The sequence below is a fragment of the Miscanthus floridulus genome, chromosome 5 (genome assembly GCF_019320115.1).
Source record: "Miscanthus floridulus cultivar M001 chromosome 5, ASM1932011v1, whole genome shotgun sequence".
Taxonomy (NCBI): Eukaryota; Viridiplantae; Streptophyta; class Magnoliopsida; order Poales; family Poaceae; genus Miscanthus; species Miscanthus floridulus.
In genome coordinates this window covers 40,390,575-40,407,530 of record NC_089584.1, presented here as the reverse complement: position 1 = coordinate 40,407,530, position 16,956 = coordinate 40,390,575, and the positions used below count along the sequence as shown (strand labels likewise).

Here is a 16,956-nt window from a genome sequence, read left to right as displayed (position 1 = left end):
AAGCTTTCAGCTAGGATCCTCTATGATTGATTGTTCAACCTCACTCTTTCAATATGGAAGTAGAGAAAAAGGATGCAAGCCCAAAGTATGGAAAAACGTCTCATTTGTTGGCAAAAAGTTTTGGTGGTTAAACCTAATTTATGTTCAAAATGCAGGCTTGGTCCAACAAAGAAGTCAAACATTTACAAGGGGTGAATGAGAGATTACTAAAAAGAATTGTTGTACTACAGGGAACAGTTAAAACATTGAATTCTAAAATAGATCCTTTGACCCTAGACGATTCGCTTAACCAGTTTGTAGAACAATGCTTGGGTTCAGAAGATGTCATTTATCTAGTTGGTGGTTTTGATGGCTTCTCATTTGTGCCATCACTAGACTCTTTTTCCCCTTCATTGGACGTAGTAACACCCCTCAAACCAATGGCTGTTGGCAAGTCATATACCTCAACTGTTGCACTAGAGGGCAAGATATTTGTTCTCGGTGGTGGTGATGGTGTTTGCTGGTTTGATACAGGTTGCTACTTGGCTTCTAAGTTTAGTTCCCTCTTGAGCTCTTGTATTTCAATCTCTGTCCTGATTCTGCATTTATCTTTTGGATGAAGTTTACTGTTATGACCGAAGCCGTGGTGATTGGTCCACATGCCCATCGTTGACTCGTGACAGGTGGAGCCTTGCTGGGGTTAGTGTCAATGGGAGAATCTATGCATTTGGTGGTGGAGATGGAACTGAGTGTTTCTCTGATGTTGAGATGTTTGATCCTACTCATGGTAAGTGGATAAAAAATCAGCCTATGCTGGAAAAGGTATCAGTTTCTACCGTTCATTTGTTCTAGAATGTGAAAACTTTTTTTCTCATACATTACTGAAGCCCTTACACTTGGTGGAACATGCATAAATCTGCCTAAGACACAAATAGCTTGGGAAATAATAACCATTTACTCATGAAAACTGTGTAATTCTACAGTGAAGAAAAACAGTTCCTGGTTCCATTTTAATTTGATGTACCGGCCTTTTTGGGAAAATATTTGCTTCTGATACAAATCTCCACATAATATGATAAACTCTCTAGCTTGACTGTCTTTGTCACACTGTTCTTCAGCGCTTAACTCTAGCTGGTGTGGCACTAAATGGTGTGATTTATGCTGTTGGTGGCTTCAATGGTGTTGAATATCTGAGGTGATGTGCTTTCCTGCCTGTACTTAGTACTTGATTGGTTTGGTTTTGATCTGGTGGCAATACAACAGCTCATAAAACCTCCAGACATCTCAAAACAGTTAGTTAAACCTCATGCGCTGGCCTATGGTTTAGTGCAAATCTAAATAAACTGAATTATTTCATAAATGTTCATTAGCATATTCTCTGTTGCTATAATGGCAGTGGTATTTGAAGTGAGAGGAGCAACAAGAAAACTATTCTGCTAACTTTGCGATGTGTATTGGCAGCACTACTGAAAGACTTGATCCTCGGGAGCCTAACTGGAAAATGCTACCAAGGATGAGTGCAGGAAGGGGCTGTCATACACTTACAATGCTTGATGAGAAGATGTAAGTCATGTAACTCTTTCTTTTTATGTTGAAACAATGAACTGAAGATATGTAGGATGTGCCTTCTGAAAAAAATGCTATATATATAACGCGTGCCCAGCAAATGAGGGGGGGGGGGCATCAGGGTGTATACTATCCTTTGTTGACGTAATTTGCCTTTGTATTTTCTTCCAGATTCTCGATTGGTGGATACGACACTGGCCTAAAGCAATGGTGGCTACTGTTGAGGTGTGCGAGCCAAGGATGCCGTCATGGATGATGGTTGAACCCATGAACTACACCAGAGGATATCATTCTTCAGCTGTGCTCGGTGGCTCAATATTCACCTTTGGTGGGGTGAAAGGTGAAGCAGATACAATCTTGGATGTGGTAAGTAGCAACACCAAATGACAGATTTCTTATCGTGTTCATTTGGCCGTTAATAATTCAACTGAGCTGGAACCAAAAATCATACATCCAAAATCTTGCGTTTAGTTGCCAGGGCTTGATAGTGAGGCAGTCACTGAACTGGTATTTGTCAAGGGTCGGCCTACATCAACTGCCAGGGCTTGATAGATGATGGCAGCTGCATTTCTAGTGCACTAGGCCACTAGCTATATTTATCTGTCCACCACATTCTGGATGGCAATGAGAAAAATAATTTTGTATGGTGGTGTTAACAAGTTGTACCAACAAAAAGGATATGCATAACGAACTGCATAGCTCATAAAAGCTTACTGATTTTGTGTAGAACATTATTAGAATTTAAAGTATTTACTAATGCTTAGTAGGGGGGCCGGGGTGGGATGTGAATGTCCCTTTTCCTGAGGCAAACACGATAGGTATGTTGTCTGCCTTATGTTTATGATGATTACATTGTCCTGTCTTTTTGCAGGGCCAGAAAGTTTTAATATTCTTCGAGGACATTCAAGGGCCACAATGTTTCTCATATGTAACAATGCTGCACAAGCCATTCTATCTTCATTATTCCTTAAGTATGCAGGTAATGGTTTTTGACATTTGCTCTTTATTATTATTGCAGTTATCACATCTATTGTCTAACTGAAATACACTGCAGCCACAATTTTAAAGAAGTATTCATCAACTGTTGCCACAATATTTACTGTCCTAGCTTCTGCTGCATTCTTGGGGCATACCTTGACCATTAATTTTCTCCTAGGCATATCAGTGGTGTTTATTTCAATGCACCAGGTAAACTGGCCTTTTTTATTACTTTTTTTTGTTGAACAACCATTGTTGTATTTCATGTATCTTTCTGTCATTTCTCCTTAGTTCTTTTCTCCACTTGCTAAAGTCAAAGATGACAAACCAGCTGACTTAATAGAGTTGGAAGATACCCAAATTCACCGGTAAGTTTTTATCTCGCTTCAAATGGTATTAACAAATTACTCCAATACTTGATTTAGGTTTCACTTGGCATTGCCCTTTGAAGAAGTGCTGTTTTGCACTGTGTCCATGATCTCCGTCTAGACTTTTATAGCTTTGGCATGTGCTTTGGGATGCCTGTTAATGTTGTTGTAGAAATAGCAAGCTGTTTATTAAGTTTCTTTTGACATGTGGCCTCATGTGGTGCATATTTTCCACAGGTCATCTGAATCTTCTTTTGTAAATATGACCGCTGGTGCCGCTGATGATGTGAGTATCTCAGTTTCCATTTTAGAATAGATGTGTCATTTTAGAGGCTACATCTACTTCAGCTTTCATTTTAGGCGAGCCATCGGATTGGAACTGATGAGAGGAAAACGCTCTTGCCTACATGAACTAGTTTCTTGAGGTATACATAGATTCTTGTAGCCATATTTCTACTGTGTTGCCCAGTTAACAGTTTGACATGGTAAATAGCTATATGCACGTAGTTTGCCAATTCAGTAAGGTGTATGATTATAGATATTTTACACAAGCTAAATCATGATTTTTTGGTGGATATTTGACTGTGACAGTTCATTTTCTATACCACTTTAAGAAAACAGATTGTTGCAAATTGATGGTAGAGGCCCCAAATGCTGATCCATAGGCTCACATTGTTTTGGATATATGCTTGAAGATGAAAATAATCTGGTTAGCTGTACCTATTAGCTCGACATAGGTTGGCAGCTGTGGGCTAAAATATAAGATTTTGATTTCCACATGCGTTCTATATTTCTATGAGCAATGTACTAAGCGAGACAAGTTTCCTGGAATATTTCTCTCTCTCACAAGCAAATGAACACCGGTTCTTTCTGTTCTGCAGGTAGGATAGGAAGACAGCTTTTTTGCCGTGTGAGCAGTAGATTTCATGTAGCATTGTGAGTTGAATAAACTATTGTACACCGTAAAGCCAAAAGAAAGAAAGAAGTACCAACATGTTCTCCATTTTTTCCTTTCATTTTTGGGATGAGGCCGGTGGCCGGCCATAGTGGCCGTCGGAGTGACAGAGCAGCATACATTTTGGTAGGCATATAATTCAATAGGGATTTTGCGGATACGCTACTTGTAACAGAAAATTTCCCTGGAGGCTGTATATGAACAACGTCGATGTGATAACCTTTTTGTATGGAACCTTTTCTTTATACTATTGATTAATTGTTTTACTATTGTTACTACATTGTTACTACCGTGTTCAGTGTTTGACTTTTGCGTAACCACGAAGTCTGTTTGGACATACTGTTGAAATGGGAACACCCATGTAAGCTGAATCTCGATTTTCACGGGAATTCTACCTGCGCTGGGGACGCGAAGCCCCTGCGGTAGAGCAAGTCGCTCATGACGCTGTTGCAGTGATAGACTGCTAACGTAACCATTTTTTAGTTGGGCTTAGAGTCTGTTCCGTGATAGACTGCTAACGTAACCAGGAACCCTCTGGTTCTACCACCCGACCATTCCAGCGATTTTTGTCGAGTCTTGGCTGTTTACGCAGTTTCTTTATGATTTTTAGTGGTGGAAATCGTCTGGCCTTCTCCTTAACAGTGGCCATCGCAAATTACAAATGGCATGCATGGAAGGACAGAGCACACGCAGGCGCTTCTCCTTTCCACTTTTTACAGCGTCTCGCTGAAGAGGTTAAGGCATTTGCCACTTGGTTGTACTCTCTCTCTACTTGAAACACTTCAAATCTCCTACAACAAGCACATCACCCGCAGTGAAGCGCGGGCAGCAGTGGTTGGGGTTGGTGGACACATTTAGTGCCTCTCCTCCTTACCATCAGATAAAAATGATTCACCGACCATGCAGGACCATTTGTACTTACACATGCATCCATGCATGTGCACGTTGCTCCCGAGATGGTCGGTGGTTGGGGTTGGTCGCCATTACTACAGCTATCATAATTGCATCTACATCCATACTTGCAGAGGCTCTCGTTCCTTGTGGCTTTGTGCTTTGCATCGCCTGCGGTTACGCCTATCATGACCCAAGTCTCCCCGCACTCTTTTTTGGGCTCTTGTCAGAACCTTGGCTTACAGCCATATTAGTCCTTAATGGTCTCGGACATCGCTCACCTCGAACGCATAGGACGTGCATTAATGCATAGCCTGTTTGTGCATTATTGTGCCGTATTGTTGGTAGATACAGCATCCATAGGTGTCACGCGTGTCGTAGTGTGCATGGCCTACTCGTGCTTGTTACACAGTTAGGTCTGCACTGTGGCTTTGTTCTCCATGTTCGCTCGTGAGTCACTTCAGTAGTGACCCACGTCTCCTCGTACCCCTTTTCTTCGCTCTTGTCGGACCCTTGCCTTGCAGTCATACTACTCAATAATGGCACCGCACGTCACTCGCCTCGAATGCGCGGAATTTGGTCGATTAGTTCGTAGTGATCCCACGCAAGAACCCTGATGAACCGCGCCAGGACCACAGACCGCTCCGCCTTTATAAGCAGAGCCTGCCTTAGCCATTGGCACTCTTTTTTGGGCTCTTGTCGCAACCTTGGCTTGCAGCCGTATTAGTCATTAATGGCCTCAGACATTGCTCACCTCGAACGCATAGGACGTGCATTCATGCATAGCCTGTTTGTGCATTATTGGGCCGTATTGCTGGCAGATACGCCATTCATAGGTGTCACGCGTGTCGCAGTGTGCATGGCCTACTCGTGCTTGTTACAGAGTTAGGTCTGCACTATGGCTTTGTGCTCCCCGTTCTCCCATGAGTCACGTCAATATTGACCCACGTCTCCTCGTATCCCTTTTCTGCGCTCTTGTCGGACCCTTGCCCTGTAGTCGTACTACTCAGTAATGGCACCGCACGTCACTCGCCTCGAACGCACGGAATTTGGTCGATTCGTTCGTAGTGAGCCCGCGCAAGAACCCTAGTGAACCGCGCCAGGACCACAGACCGCTCCGCCTTTATAAGCAGAGCCTGGCTTAGCCATTGGTACCACCACTCGTCGCACTTTACCTCGCATAGGTTTTCCCTTTGAGCAAGCTTTGTGCTTAGGCCTTCTTTGTAGCCACCACCAGAAATGACAGGAGCCTGCGTTAGCACTTACTGCCTGAACGTTGAGGGTTTTCCTAGAATCCTGCATGCCACCCTACAAAAGCTCGAAGTCAAAGATCGTCCTGAGTATGAGGGCCGTGAGTATCAAAAGTATGGCACCGATCGGTGTGAGGTTACCATCTACATTGGGAAGAGTAAAGAGTTCCCCGACATCACCGAAGCTTGGAGTGTGACCGCAACCGGGTTTACCTTCACTGACACCTACCAGGTTGTGGCCCGCAAAGCCTTGCGGTACCTTTGCCAGCTCTATGAAGAGCCGATTGCCCGTACCCCCATGAAGTTCTTTCCACCCTTGGATAGGAATCGGCGGCCATGGATGGCTCGCATGGAGGCTTTGCAAGGGCAGGATGTGCAAGAAGATAGTCCTACCATGGTGCACTTGACCACGTACCTGCTTGCTTTGGATAAGCAGTATGACCGGCAAGCCTTGGAGCTGAGGGCGTGCCTCCAGCGCGCCGAAGAAGCCGAGATCTTCATTCGGATGCTCTAGGTGCAGCTCGCCGAAGCACATGCCAGTGCTGCAGCTGCTGAGAGCCGGGAGACTGTCATGTCAGAAGCTCTGAAGGAGGCCGAAGATCGGCATGTTCATCAGCTGGGTGAGGCCTATCTGTTCACTAGGGCCAAGCGGAGGACGCTGGTTGATGAAAGGCAGGATGCCCCGATCTTGGAGGGGGTCCCTATCCACCCGCCTGAAAGAAGGAGAACCGGTGATGTAGAACCGCCAGCACCTCCACCTTCGGAAGTGTTAGAAGCAGAACCCTTGGTTCCTCTCACTCAGCCATTGGCACCAGAAGACGCAAATCCATAGCCAGGGCGGTAGAAGAATCCGCCGAGCAAAGGCATAAAGATGCGTGGTTCCAAGGTAGATTAGTTGCCTTGGAATGCTGTACCCGTAGTAGTGGTGTTTTTCGTCGCTGTCCTCTTGTATTGTACTCTTGTCGTTATTGTCATCCGTAGTTATTGGATGCGTGTTGTAGTTTCGCCTAAGGGGAGTGGATCCTAATTCACTGTGTTGTAGTTTTCCCTATTTTCACCTATAATGTAATCCTATCCAATGTTGTACTTTAAATCTAAGTGTGTTAGTTGCTTGAGTCCAACTCCATCAAATACTTCTTTCCACTAACATGTCATTTATTTGCTGGCCTAGAATAGGCACCATGTAGTGACAACCAACATCTATGTTCGTTTACAATATTGAGACCAACCTTCCGTACCAACACGATGACAAAACATATTAGACATATAAGCTATATTTCTTAAAATTTATATACCAAGCACATCACCCGCAGCGAAGCGCGGGCAGCAATGGCTAGTTTAATCTGATGGCTAGTGTACGAGCTATGCTTACACCTTTTATTTATGCTATTAAATCATGCTAGTATACGAGCTATGCTTATTCTAGTACCTAAGATTGTCATGATTTATATTCTTGTTTTAATCTGAAAATTGTCTAATATTTTAACAGTTTTAATCAGCCAAAGATTGTAGCTATAACAATAGATGCTGAATGCAAAATTCTTACAGCAGTGAAGTTAAGCAGGCAGCGAGTTGCCCATACCTCACCCGTGATATTGTTGTCAGCCGGCCCAACGATTCAGGCTGTGGACTGTGGTTGCGTGGGCAGAGCATGCAAATCTAGCAGCGGGAAGTATCATACTCCAATTTATGTATCATTTTATCTTTGTCCTAAGTTAAACTTCACTGTTTTATACCAATTTTTCAAAAAAATATTAGCATTTACAATACTAAATAAATTGTAACAATCCGGGTTTTTGTGCAACCCAAAAATTCAATTTTTTTAAAATTTTTGCTGCAATGTGTGTTATGTATCGTCGCTAGATCAAACCTAAGCCAACTTCTTCCCTTCTCGTCCTAACTTCGAGACTTGGACTTTGTAATCTCATGCACTGCATGTAATTTAGTCGCATATTGAGTGTCTTGTGTTGGCTCTTGTTGGACTTTATTGTTTGATTGTAGGAATAATTAGCTAGTTGTTGGACCAAAACCCTAGAGCCAATTTAGGAAAATCACCTCTCCTTCATCCCTTGGCCAGCGGGATGCACAGGCGTGCATGCACCTATGTTCCGTTACCTAGTTACGTGAACCAACCCCCTTGTGCCCTGAGGTTTCTCCAAAATGGGAGCATACACGACACAAGCCATGAGCTCTCCATCTACCGTCGTTGCTTGTACCAGGGCCCAACACAAGAAGCTAGCGCCAGCACACGAACCCCCAGCGCACACAGCCGCATCACCCACGTGCGCGGCACGGGCACAGAGAAGGATGCCGTTCCAGGCATTGAGCCTCCGTCTCCTTCCATCACAAAGAACCGCTGTCTCCTCCTTCCTTCCCACCGGCGCCTTTCTCTTTTCCATCCGCGTTTCTCTCTTTACGTCCGAACGAGAGCACCGCCGCCCTATTTCCCGTCACATACGCCCATGCCAGCACGGGCCCGCCTAAAGCCGTGCCCCGCGCCGCGATTCGCGGACCAGCACCGCGACCCGCTCCTCTTCTGGAAGCTTCCCCGCCTCGCTACCTGCCCTGTGCCGTGGATGTTCGCCACGTACCCCGCGGCGTGGAAGCCAATGATCGTCGTCGTTCGCTGGTCGCTCCTCCTCGTGAACCCTAGACGCCGGACTATTTCAGCCGCGACCCGGGAGCTCTCTCGCCATCCCCTCCTGCTCGCCGCCATCCATCTTTCCCTCACTCCACTGCCATGTTCTTCTCCAGCGCTCATCTCCTCCTCGCCGCGTCTGAAGCGTAGCACGGCGACTATAGGCCTCCTCTCTCTGCCTCGCCTCTCCCACTCCATGCACGACGTTGACTCCGTGGAGGTCGCCTCGCCGCCGCGCCCATGCCACGGAAGCCCCTCGGCCTAGCCCTTTGTCCCGCCACCCTGCCCGACGCCGCTCGTGGCCGTGCGTCGCACTGGTACAGAGACGGCCTTTACTCCCGGTAGGGAACCCCCTCTAGTCCTGATTCCCCACCCGGGAGCAAGCATCTGGGACTAAAGGGGGGTCCTTTAGTCCCGGGTCAGGAACCGGGACTAAAGGGGGACCTTTAGTCCCGGTGGGTAACACCAACCGGGACTAAAGGTGCCTCCTGACATGCCACGAGGCCGGCACCCTTTAGTCCCGGTTGGTAATACCAACCAGGACTAAAGGTTATTTTTTTCTTTTTTCTTTTTTCTTTTCTTTTCATTTTTTTGTTTTCTTTTCAAAATAGGTTTTCGAAGTCGTATTAGTATGTTTCTGTTCAAGCACAATGAACGTATTAAATGACACAATTCAAGCATATAACTATATATATATATATATATATATATATATATATATATATATATATATATATATATATATATATATATATATATATATATATATATGCATGCATCATATATATATATTTACATGCATGCATGCATATGTGTATTTTACAGTTGTTGTGATATAACAATTTTCCTCTCATCCTCTAGCTTGGCTTCCATGGTAGTGTTTGGTCGAAGTAGAACTCGCCCTTGGAATCGATGACCTAGTCATTAAAAAATCCGGCTATAGACTCTTGAATTGCTTTGATCTGGTCTTGTTGTATGACCTTTTCCTCTAACCATCGAGTCTACGTTTGAATTAAAGGAAAATAAATTAATATATGTACATACATATATATATATATAAAGACATAGTAACACAATCAATAATAATAATTAAATGAATATATAGTGTATTTTTAACGTACTTTGAGTCTCTTTGTAGGAGTTCTTTGGGAGAGCTCCTTGATAAACTTGCAAACATAGTAACAACAGTAGTTGTTTCCTTGTTCCTGCAAACAAAACTGATATGAGGAGCATTGGTCTTCTTCTTCCATTTGCGGGTACTGATCGGGAGCCGGTCCCATACAAGGTAACCACAGTGGTGCACGAATTTCATTTTATTTGGCCCCCCGGTTCGCCTATATCCATATTGAACTCCGAGATGATGAAGCGGCCCTCCAATGGCTTTTTGGGACCTCGAACATTTTTACTCTTCGTTATAGTTGTTGATGTCGATCCAGAGGGCTACAAAACATAAACATTATTTTTAATGTCATGAGCACACATAAGACATATGATAATATAAATAGCTAATAATAAAAAATATATACTTGGCCAATATGTTGTTGCTCATTTTGTTCAAGAGCTAAGTACTGACTCCCGTCATCTGCATCCTCTTGCACGTTATTTTTAGCACCATCATCGCCGGCAACTTGAGTGCCAGTGTTGATCAAATTCATCATCAACTCCTCCTCATCCATGTTTCTCGGGTCGGCCATCTAGCTTCAAAAAACAAAAACAATATATAGTACGTCAAATCTTTGCTTACATGCGTAAAATCTACGAACAATATGCATTATTAAATCTTGCCCCTCGGTCACGGACGCAATTCACCACACTAGGGCGAACTGTGTCGGTACTAGGGCAAATTAGGGCTATACATAAATGGCCGAGGACGAATTGCATCAGTGACTAGGGCGAACCATGTCGGTGACATCAATAACACGGTTCGCCCTAGTCACCGACGCAATTCGCCCTAGTGTGGTTGTTTAGCGTTAACGATAACGATAATACGAATGTTGATCGACTAGGCCACGAGAGAGGGCGGTGTGACGAGAGTGGCGGTGCTCTGCTCCGCCGTATATATGTTTGTACACATGGGTGAACGAGGACAGTGGTGCTCCGCCGTATAAACCTTAAACCCTAGGGCGAACGAGGGTGGCGGTGCTCCGTCGTATAAACCCTAAACCCTAGGGCGAACGAGGGCGGCGGTGCTCCACCGTATAAACCCTAAACCCTAGGGCGAACGAGGGCAACAGTGCTCTGCCGTATAAACCCTAAACCCTAGGGCGAACGAGGGCGGCGGTGCTCCACCGTATACGATCGAAGCAGTAGGTTTCTTGTGTTTCCTTGTGCTCGCGTCTGAACCCGGTGACTCGAAGAAGCAAAGTGAGAAAGCGAGTTGGTAATGCAATGCTGCCATGTCACTATCGAGGTCGCAAGTGAAGCAACTATGGATGGACGCGCGCGATCGAACTAGGCAGGCCTCATCTGAGCTTTACGCTTCCGGCGACTTCGCTGGCTTCTACGCGGACAAAGCGATGCTAATGCCAAAACTAATGAAAAGCGCCTACCGCGATAGTTCATGTCTTGACTGCCACACGTACCTGGACTTGTTACTCTAGCGAGTGACAACGGCAGTGATGTACTATGTATACAAGGATGGATGGCTCAATAATCGCAAGCAACGATTTGTCAACGATTTCCAACAATGACCATGGTGTGCGAGCTCGCCAGCATCGCCACCACCACGACCGTGAACAGCCGAGCACCATGAACAGTTGAGCACCATGAACGTTGTGAACAGCCGATCGATTTGTCAACGATTTCCAACAACGACCGTGAACAGCCGAGCACCATGAACAGCCGAGCACCATGAACGTCGTGAACAGCCGATCGATTTGTCAACAATTTCCAACAACGACCGTGAACAGCCAAGCACCATGAACATCGTGAAAAAACATCATTGGGCAGAACACTGCAAATAAAACCAATCGATTGTTGAAGACATCCACCAGGTTGTCATCGTTGAAATCCTGGTCAGAGGCAAGCGTGAACTTGGTGCGGCTGACAGGGGCGGTATGCTGCCGGACACCCGCAACTGAGCGCCGTCAGGCACGAGCCCAAGTCCTCCCCCTCCCACGAATGCCGAGCACCATGAACAGCCGAGCACCATGAACCGGCCGTTGGAGGAGAGAGAAAGCCGAGAGAACTCACCTCACGAATGCGGAGGCAGATCGACGGGGTCGTGCGGGCGCGTGTGGTGGAGGGCCGCACGAGGTCGTCGGCGCGAGGTGGGGTGGCGACCGGCGGCGGCGTGAGGAAGAAGAGAGAAAGGGCGGCTGTTCGACAAGGAAGAAGAGGAGAGGATCGATCTGCGCCAGGCACTGGCGCTTATATACCAGGGAGATTTACTCCTAGTGCCAGCCACTAGCCGGGAGTAAAGGTCCTTTACTCCCGGTGCGTGTTACCAACCGGGAGTAAAGGTATACCTTTACTCCCGGTTGGTAACACGCACCGGGAGCAAAGGTTTTTTTTTGGCGGGCCACGAAACTGCAGCCCACCTTTACTCCCGGGTGGGCTTCCCACCCGGGAGTAAAGGTGAGCTGTAGTTTCGTTTCCCGCATGTTTTGAGCAAATTTTTTTAATAGAAATGCAATAGTCTTGTTAAATACATAGTAAATTAAATAAAAGTCATAAAATTATTTTGTTAAAAATATGGATTTTCTTTTTCTTTATTGCACATAGGAAAAATCTATAACCTAACTTTTTTATTTTTTGTTATAATTATAAAACATAATGTAACTAATATTTATTATTTCATTAATGTAAAAATGTAGTGTTTAATTAAAATTATTAAAACTATTGGTTTTGGACAGAAAATTTGTTTTCACATCATTTTAACGTTAATATTTTAATTTTTCATCACTCAATATCCTAATTTAACTTTTCGAGAGAGAAATCCCATCAAATCAAACATTGATTTAATTTGAAACACGACATAATAAACATCTGAATTCACAATTATTACATAATATCTCAAACACACACTACATTAAATCACTATATCATCAAGTGGGCACAGCAGTGAACTTCGTCTTTACGTATGTCCCTTGGTTATGATCGCGTCATAACCAAGGAGTGTCCTCATCATTTACCAAGATGCTAGGGTCTTTGTTCACTTTGAAGGGCGGAATTCGGTCATCCTTTTCATAATCTTCTGACATGTCCGACTTGTCCTCAATTCCCACGATGACTCTTTTCCCTGAAAGAACTATGTGGCACTTTGGCTCTTTGGTTGAGTCATTATCGTTTTTCCCTCTTTTTGGTTTGGTAGACATGTCATTGACATAGAACACCTGATTCACATCCTTGGTAAGGACGAATGGTTCGTCTTTGTACCCAATATTACTAAGGTCTACTGTTGTCATTCCATACTCGTTGTCTACTATTACCCTGCCTTCGGTCACCTTGACCCATTAGCACTCGAACAATGGGATCTTCAAAGTAGGTGCATATTCTAGTTCCCATATTTCATCTATGCGGCCATAATATATCTGCTTATTCCCATTCGGGTCTGTGGCATCTATGCGGACACCACTGTTTTGGTTGGTACTCCTTTTATCTTGGGCTACTGTGTAGAATATGTTCCCATTTATCTCGTACCCTTTGTATGTGATGATATGCCATGATGGTTGCATAGCCAATAAATACAATTGCTCATGGATGCTCTCATCACCTTGACATTTTTTTCGCAACCAACCACCGAAAGTTTCCATGTGCTTACACGTAATCCAAGCTTCAGTCTTCCCTAGAAACTCATATCGTAAGAGATCCTTGTGTGTCTCAATATATGGATCTACCAAAGAGGAGTTCTATAGAACTGTGTAGTGCGCTTTATTGAAATAATCATCCTCCATACCAATATATGTTTTCCTCCCTAGTGTCCTCTTTCCGCTTAGTCTCCCCTCATGTCTCAATTCAGGAACACCAATCGAGTCAAGGTTGGGAATAAAATCAACACATAACTCAATGACCTCTTCTGTTCCATAGCCCTTGGCGATGCTTCCTTCTGGGCGAGCACAGTTGTGAACATATTTCTTCAGGACTCCCATGAATCTCTCTAAGGGGAACATGTTGTGTAGGAACACAGGACCAAGAATGAAAATCTCCTTGACTAGGTGAACTAGGAGGTGTGTCATGATATCAAAGAAGGAAGGAGGGAACACCAACTCAAAGCTGACAAGACATTGAACCACATCATTCTATAGTTTAGCTAGATCAGTTGGATCAATTGCCTTCTGAGAAATTGCATTGAGGAATGCACATAGCTTCACGGTAGCTAGACGTACATTTGGAGGTAGAATTCCTCTTAATGCAACTGGAAGTAATTGCGTCATGAGAACGTGACAGTCATGGGACTTTAAGTTACAGAATTTCTTCTCTGGCACATTTATAATACCCTTTATATTCGAGGAGAATCCAGATGGTACCTTGATGTTGTTTAAGATTCAAACATGATTTCCTTCTCCTCTTTGCTTAGAGTGTAGCTGGCAGGACGTAAGTAATGGCGTCCATCATCTGTCTTCTCTAGATGCAGGTTGTCTCTTTCTCTCAAACAATGCAGGTCCTGTCGTGCTTCAAATGTGTCCTTAGGCTTTCCATACACACCCATGAAGCCTAGTAGGTTCACACAAAGATTCTTCGTTAGGTGCATCACGTCGATCGAGCTGCGGACCTCTAGGACTTGCCAATAGGGTAGGTCCCAAAATACGGACTTCTTCTTCCACATGGGTGCGTGACCGTTAGCGTCGTTCGAAACAGGTTGGCTGCCATGTCCTTTTCCAAAGATGACTTTCACATCATTGACCATATCGAGTACATCCTCACCGGTTCGGTTGCGAGGCTTGGTCAGGTGGTCTGCCTTTCCTTTAAAATGCTTGTCTTTCTTTCTTACGGGGTGATTTGCAGGAAGAAATCGACGATGGCCAAGGTACACGACCTTTCGACATTTTTTCAAGAATACACCTCTAATATCACCGAAGCAGTGTGTGCATGTATTATATCCCTTGTTTGACTGTCCTAAAAGATTACTTAGAGCAGGCCAATCATTGATTGTTACGAACAACAATGCTCGCAGATCAAAGTTTTGTACTCATCCCACACATGTACACCTTCTTTATTCCACAAAATGAGAAGTTCATCAATAAGTGGTCTCAGGTACACATCGATGTCATTGCCAGGTTGCTTCGGGCCTTGGATGAGCATAGGCATCATAATGAACTTCCGCTTCATGCATAACCAAGGAGGAAGGTTGTAGATACTTAGAGTAACAGGCCAAGTGCTATGACTACTGTTCTGCTCTCCAAAAGGATTGATGCCTTCTGTACTTAAAGCAAACCTTAAGTTTCTTGCGTCATTTGCAAACTCCGGGAATTCTCTGTCGATTGCTCTCCACTGGGACCCATCAGCAGGGTGTCTCAACATATTGTCTACCTTACGGTCTTCTTTGTGCCATCGCAACAATTTTGCATGTTCTTTGTTTCTGAACAGATGTTTCAAGCGTGGTATTATAGGAGCATACCACATAACCTTGGCAGGGATTTTCTTCCGCGGACGTTCGCCCTCAACATCACCAAGGTCATCTCGCCTGATCTTATACCGCGATGCATGGCATACCGGGCATGCATCCAATTTCTTGTACTCTTTGCCACGGTATAGGATGCAGTCATTAGGACATGCATGTATCTTCTCGATTTCTAGCCCCATAGGACAGACAACTTGTTTTGCTTCGTAGGTAGTGGCGGGCAATTCATTGTCCTTTGGAAGCATCTTCTTTTGGATTTTTAGTAACTCTCCAAATCCCTTATCAGATACACCATTCTTTGCCTTCCATTGCAGCAATTCTAGTGTGGTTCCCAACTTTTTCTGCCCTGCATCACAAGTTGGGTACAACAATTTCTTGTGATCTTCTAGCATCCGCTCGAACTTGATCTTCTCCTTTTCACTTTCACATTCTCTTTGTGCGTCACGAATGACCTGACAAAGATCATCAGCAGGCTCATCTTCTGCGGCTACCTCTTCTTCAGCTTCTCCCATTGTAGTATCATTGAAGTACGCACCATCGGGAATAATATCATTGTCGTCCCATTGTTCTTCTTCACCTTCTTCCATTACAACGCCGGTTTCTCCTTGCTTCGTCTAACAAATATAGTTTGGCATGAAACCCGACTTGAACAAGTGTGAATGAAGAGTCCTTGAGCAAGGATATTCCACCGTATTCTTACATATGGCACATGGGCAGCACATGAAACCGTTGCGTTTATTTGCCTTGGCCGCACGTAACAAAGAATGCACGCCGTCAATGAACTCTTAGGAGCGGCCATCAGCATTGTACATCCAATGCCGGCTCATCTGCATTACATGACATAAATACCATATTAAAACCTAGATCATAATTAATTATTTATACAACATGCGTGCCACCACAAAAGGTTCAAATTTATGAAAGCATCGCTACAATGTAGACAATCCCAACTACCACTAAAAGAACTAAAGCTAAAATACATTTCAGGAGCACAAGGATTTCGCGACCAATCTCAACTAAAACAGACAGATCCTCCGATTGTGCAACATCTTTCAGCTTCTTTGGCTGGATCACTACCTCATTAGCCGCCGTATCTGCCTGTTGTGAAAGATATTTTTGCACGAGTTCAACATACTCTTCCTCCCAGTAGAAGCCTGAACATCGTCCACTGCCATCCCACTAAAATTAAAACAAAAAATTAGAACTTTAATCACAACCATCATGAAAATAGGTTTAAACTAACCATAATCATAAAATACGATAAAATAACTCACATTGCGATCCGGACACTTGTAGAAGATACAACCATTGTTGGGACCCTCCTTCTTCACTCGGTACTCCATCACAATCTTCGTCTCATCACAACACTTGCCGCATGGAATGAGAGGGAGGCCTGGCCTAAGTCGCTTTGGAAACCCATGAGAGGCCGAGGACCCGGAAGCAGTTGCCATCTACTCTCTATATCATTTTTTAATACACTATAAATTTCTCATTTTATAAACATATAAAATTAAAAAACTATAAAATTATCTATATCTCTAAACAATGAAGTGTGCTATGCATGCTAGAAATAAAAAGTGAATACTAATTTTAAATACCTACTTTAACCTTTCTTCATCCAAATATACAAACTATAAGTTATTTTGAGCTCAAATTATTTACAAATAAAAAAAACACCATAAAAACAATATATATATAGTGAACAATATGAGATAAGCCAATGATGAAAAATGAGAGTATGAGATTGGTAACATTTACAACTGAAGAAT

General features: G+C 44.0%; 1 pseudogene; it reads left to right on the top strand.

Annotated features, from left to right (window-relative positions):
• Positions 1-236: 236 nt before the first annotated feature.
• LOC136452043 (uncharacterized) lies at positions 237-3,926 on the top strand (annotated as a pseudogene).
• Positions 3,927-16,956: the final 13,030 nt, after the last annotated feature.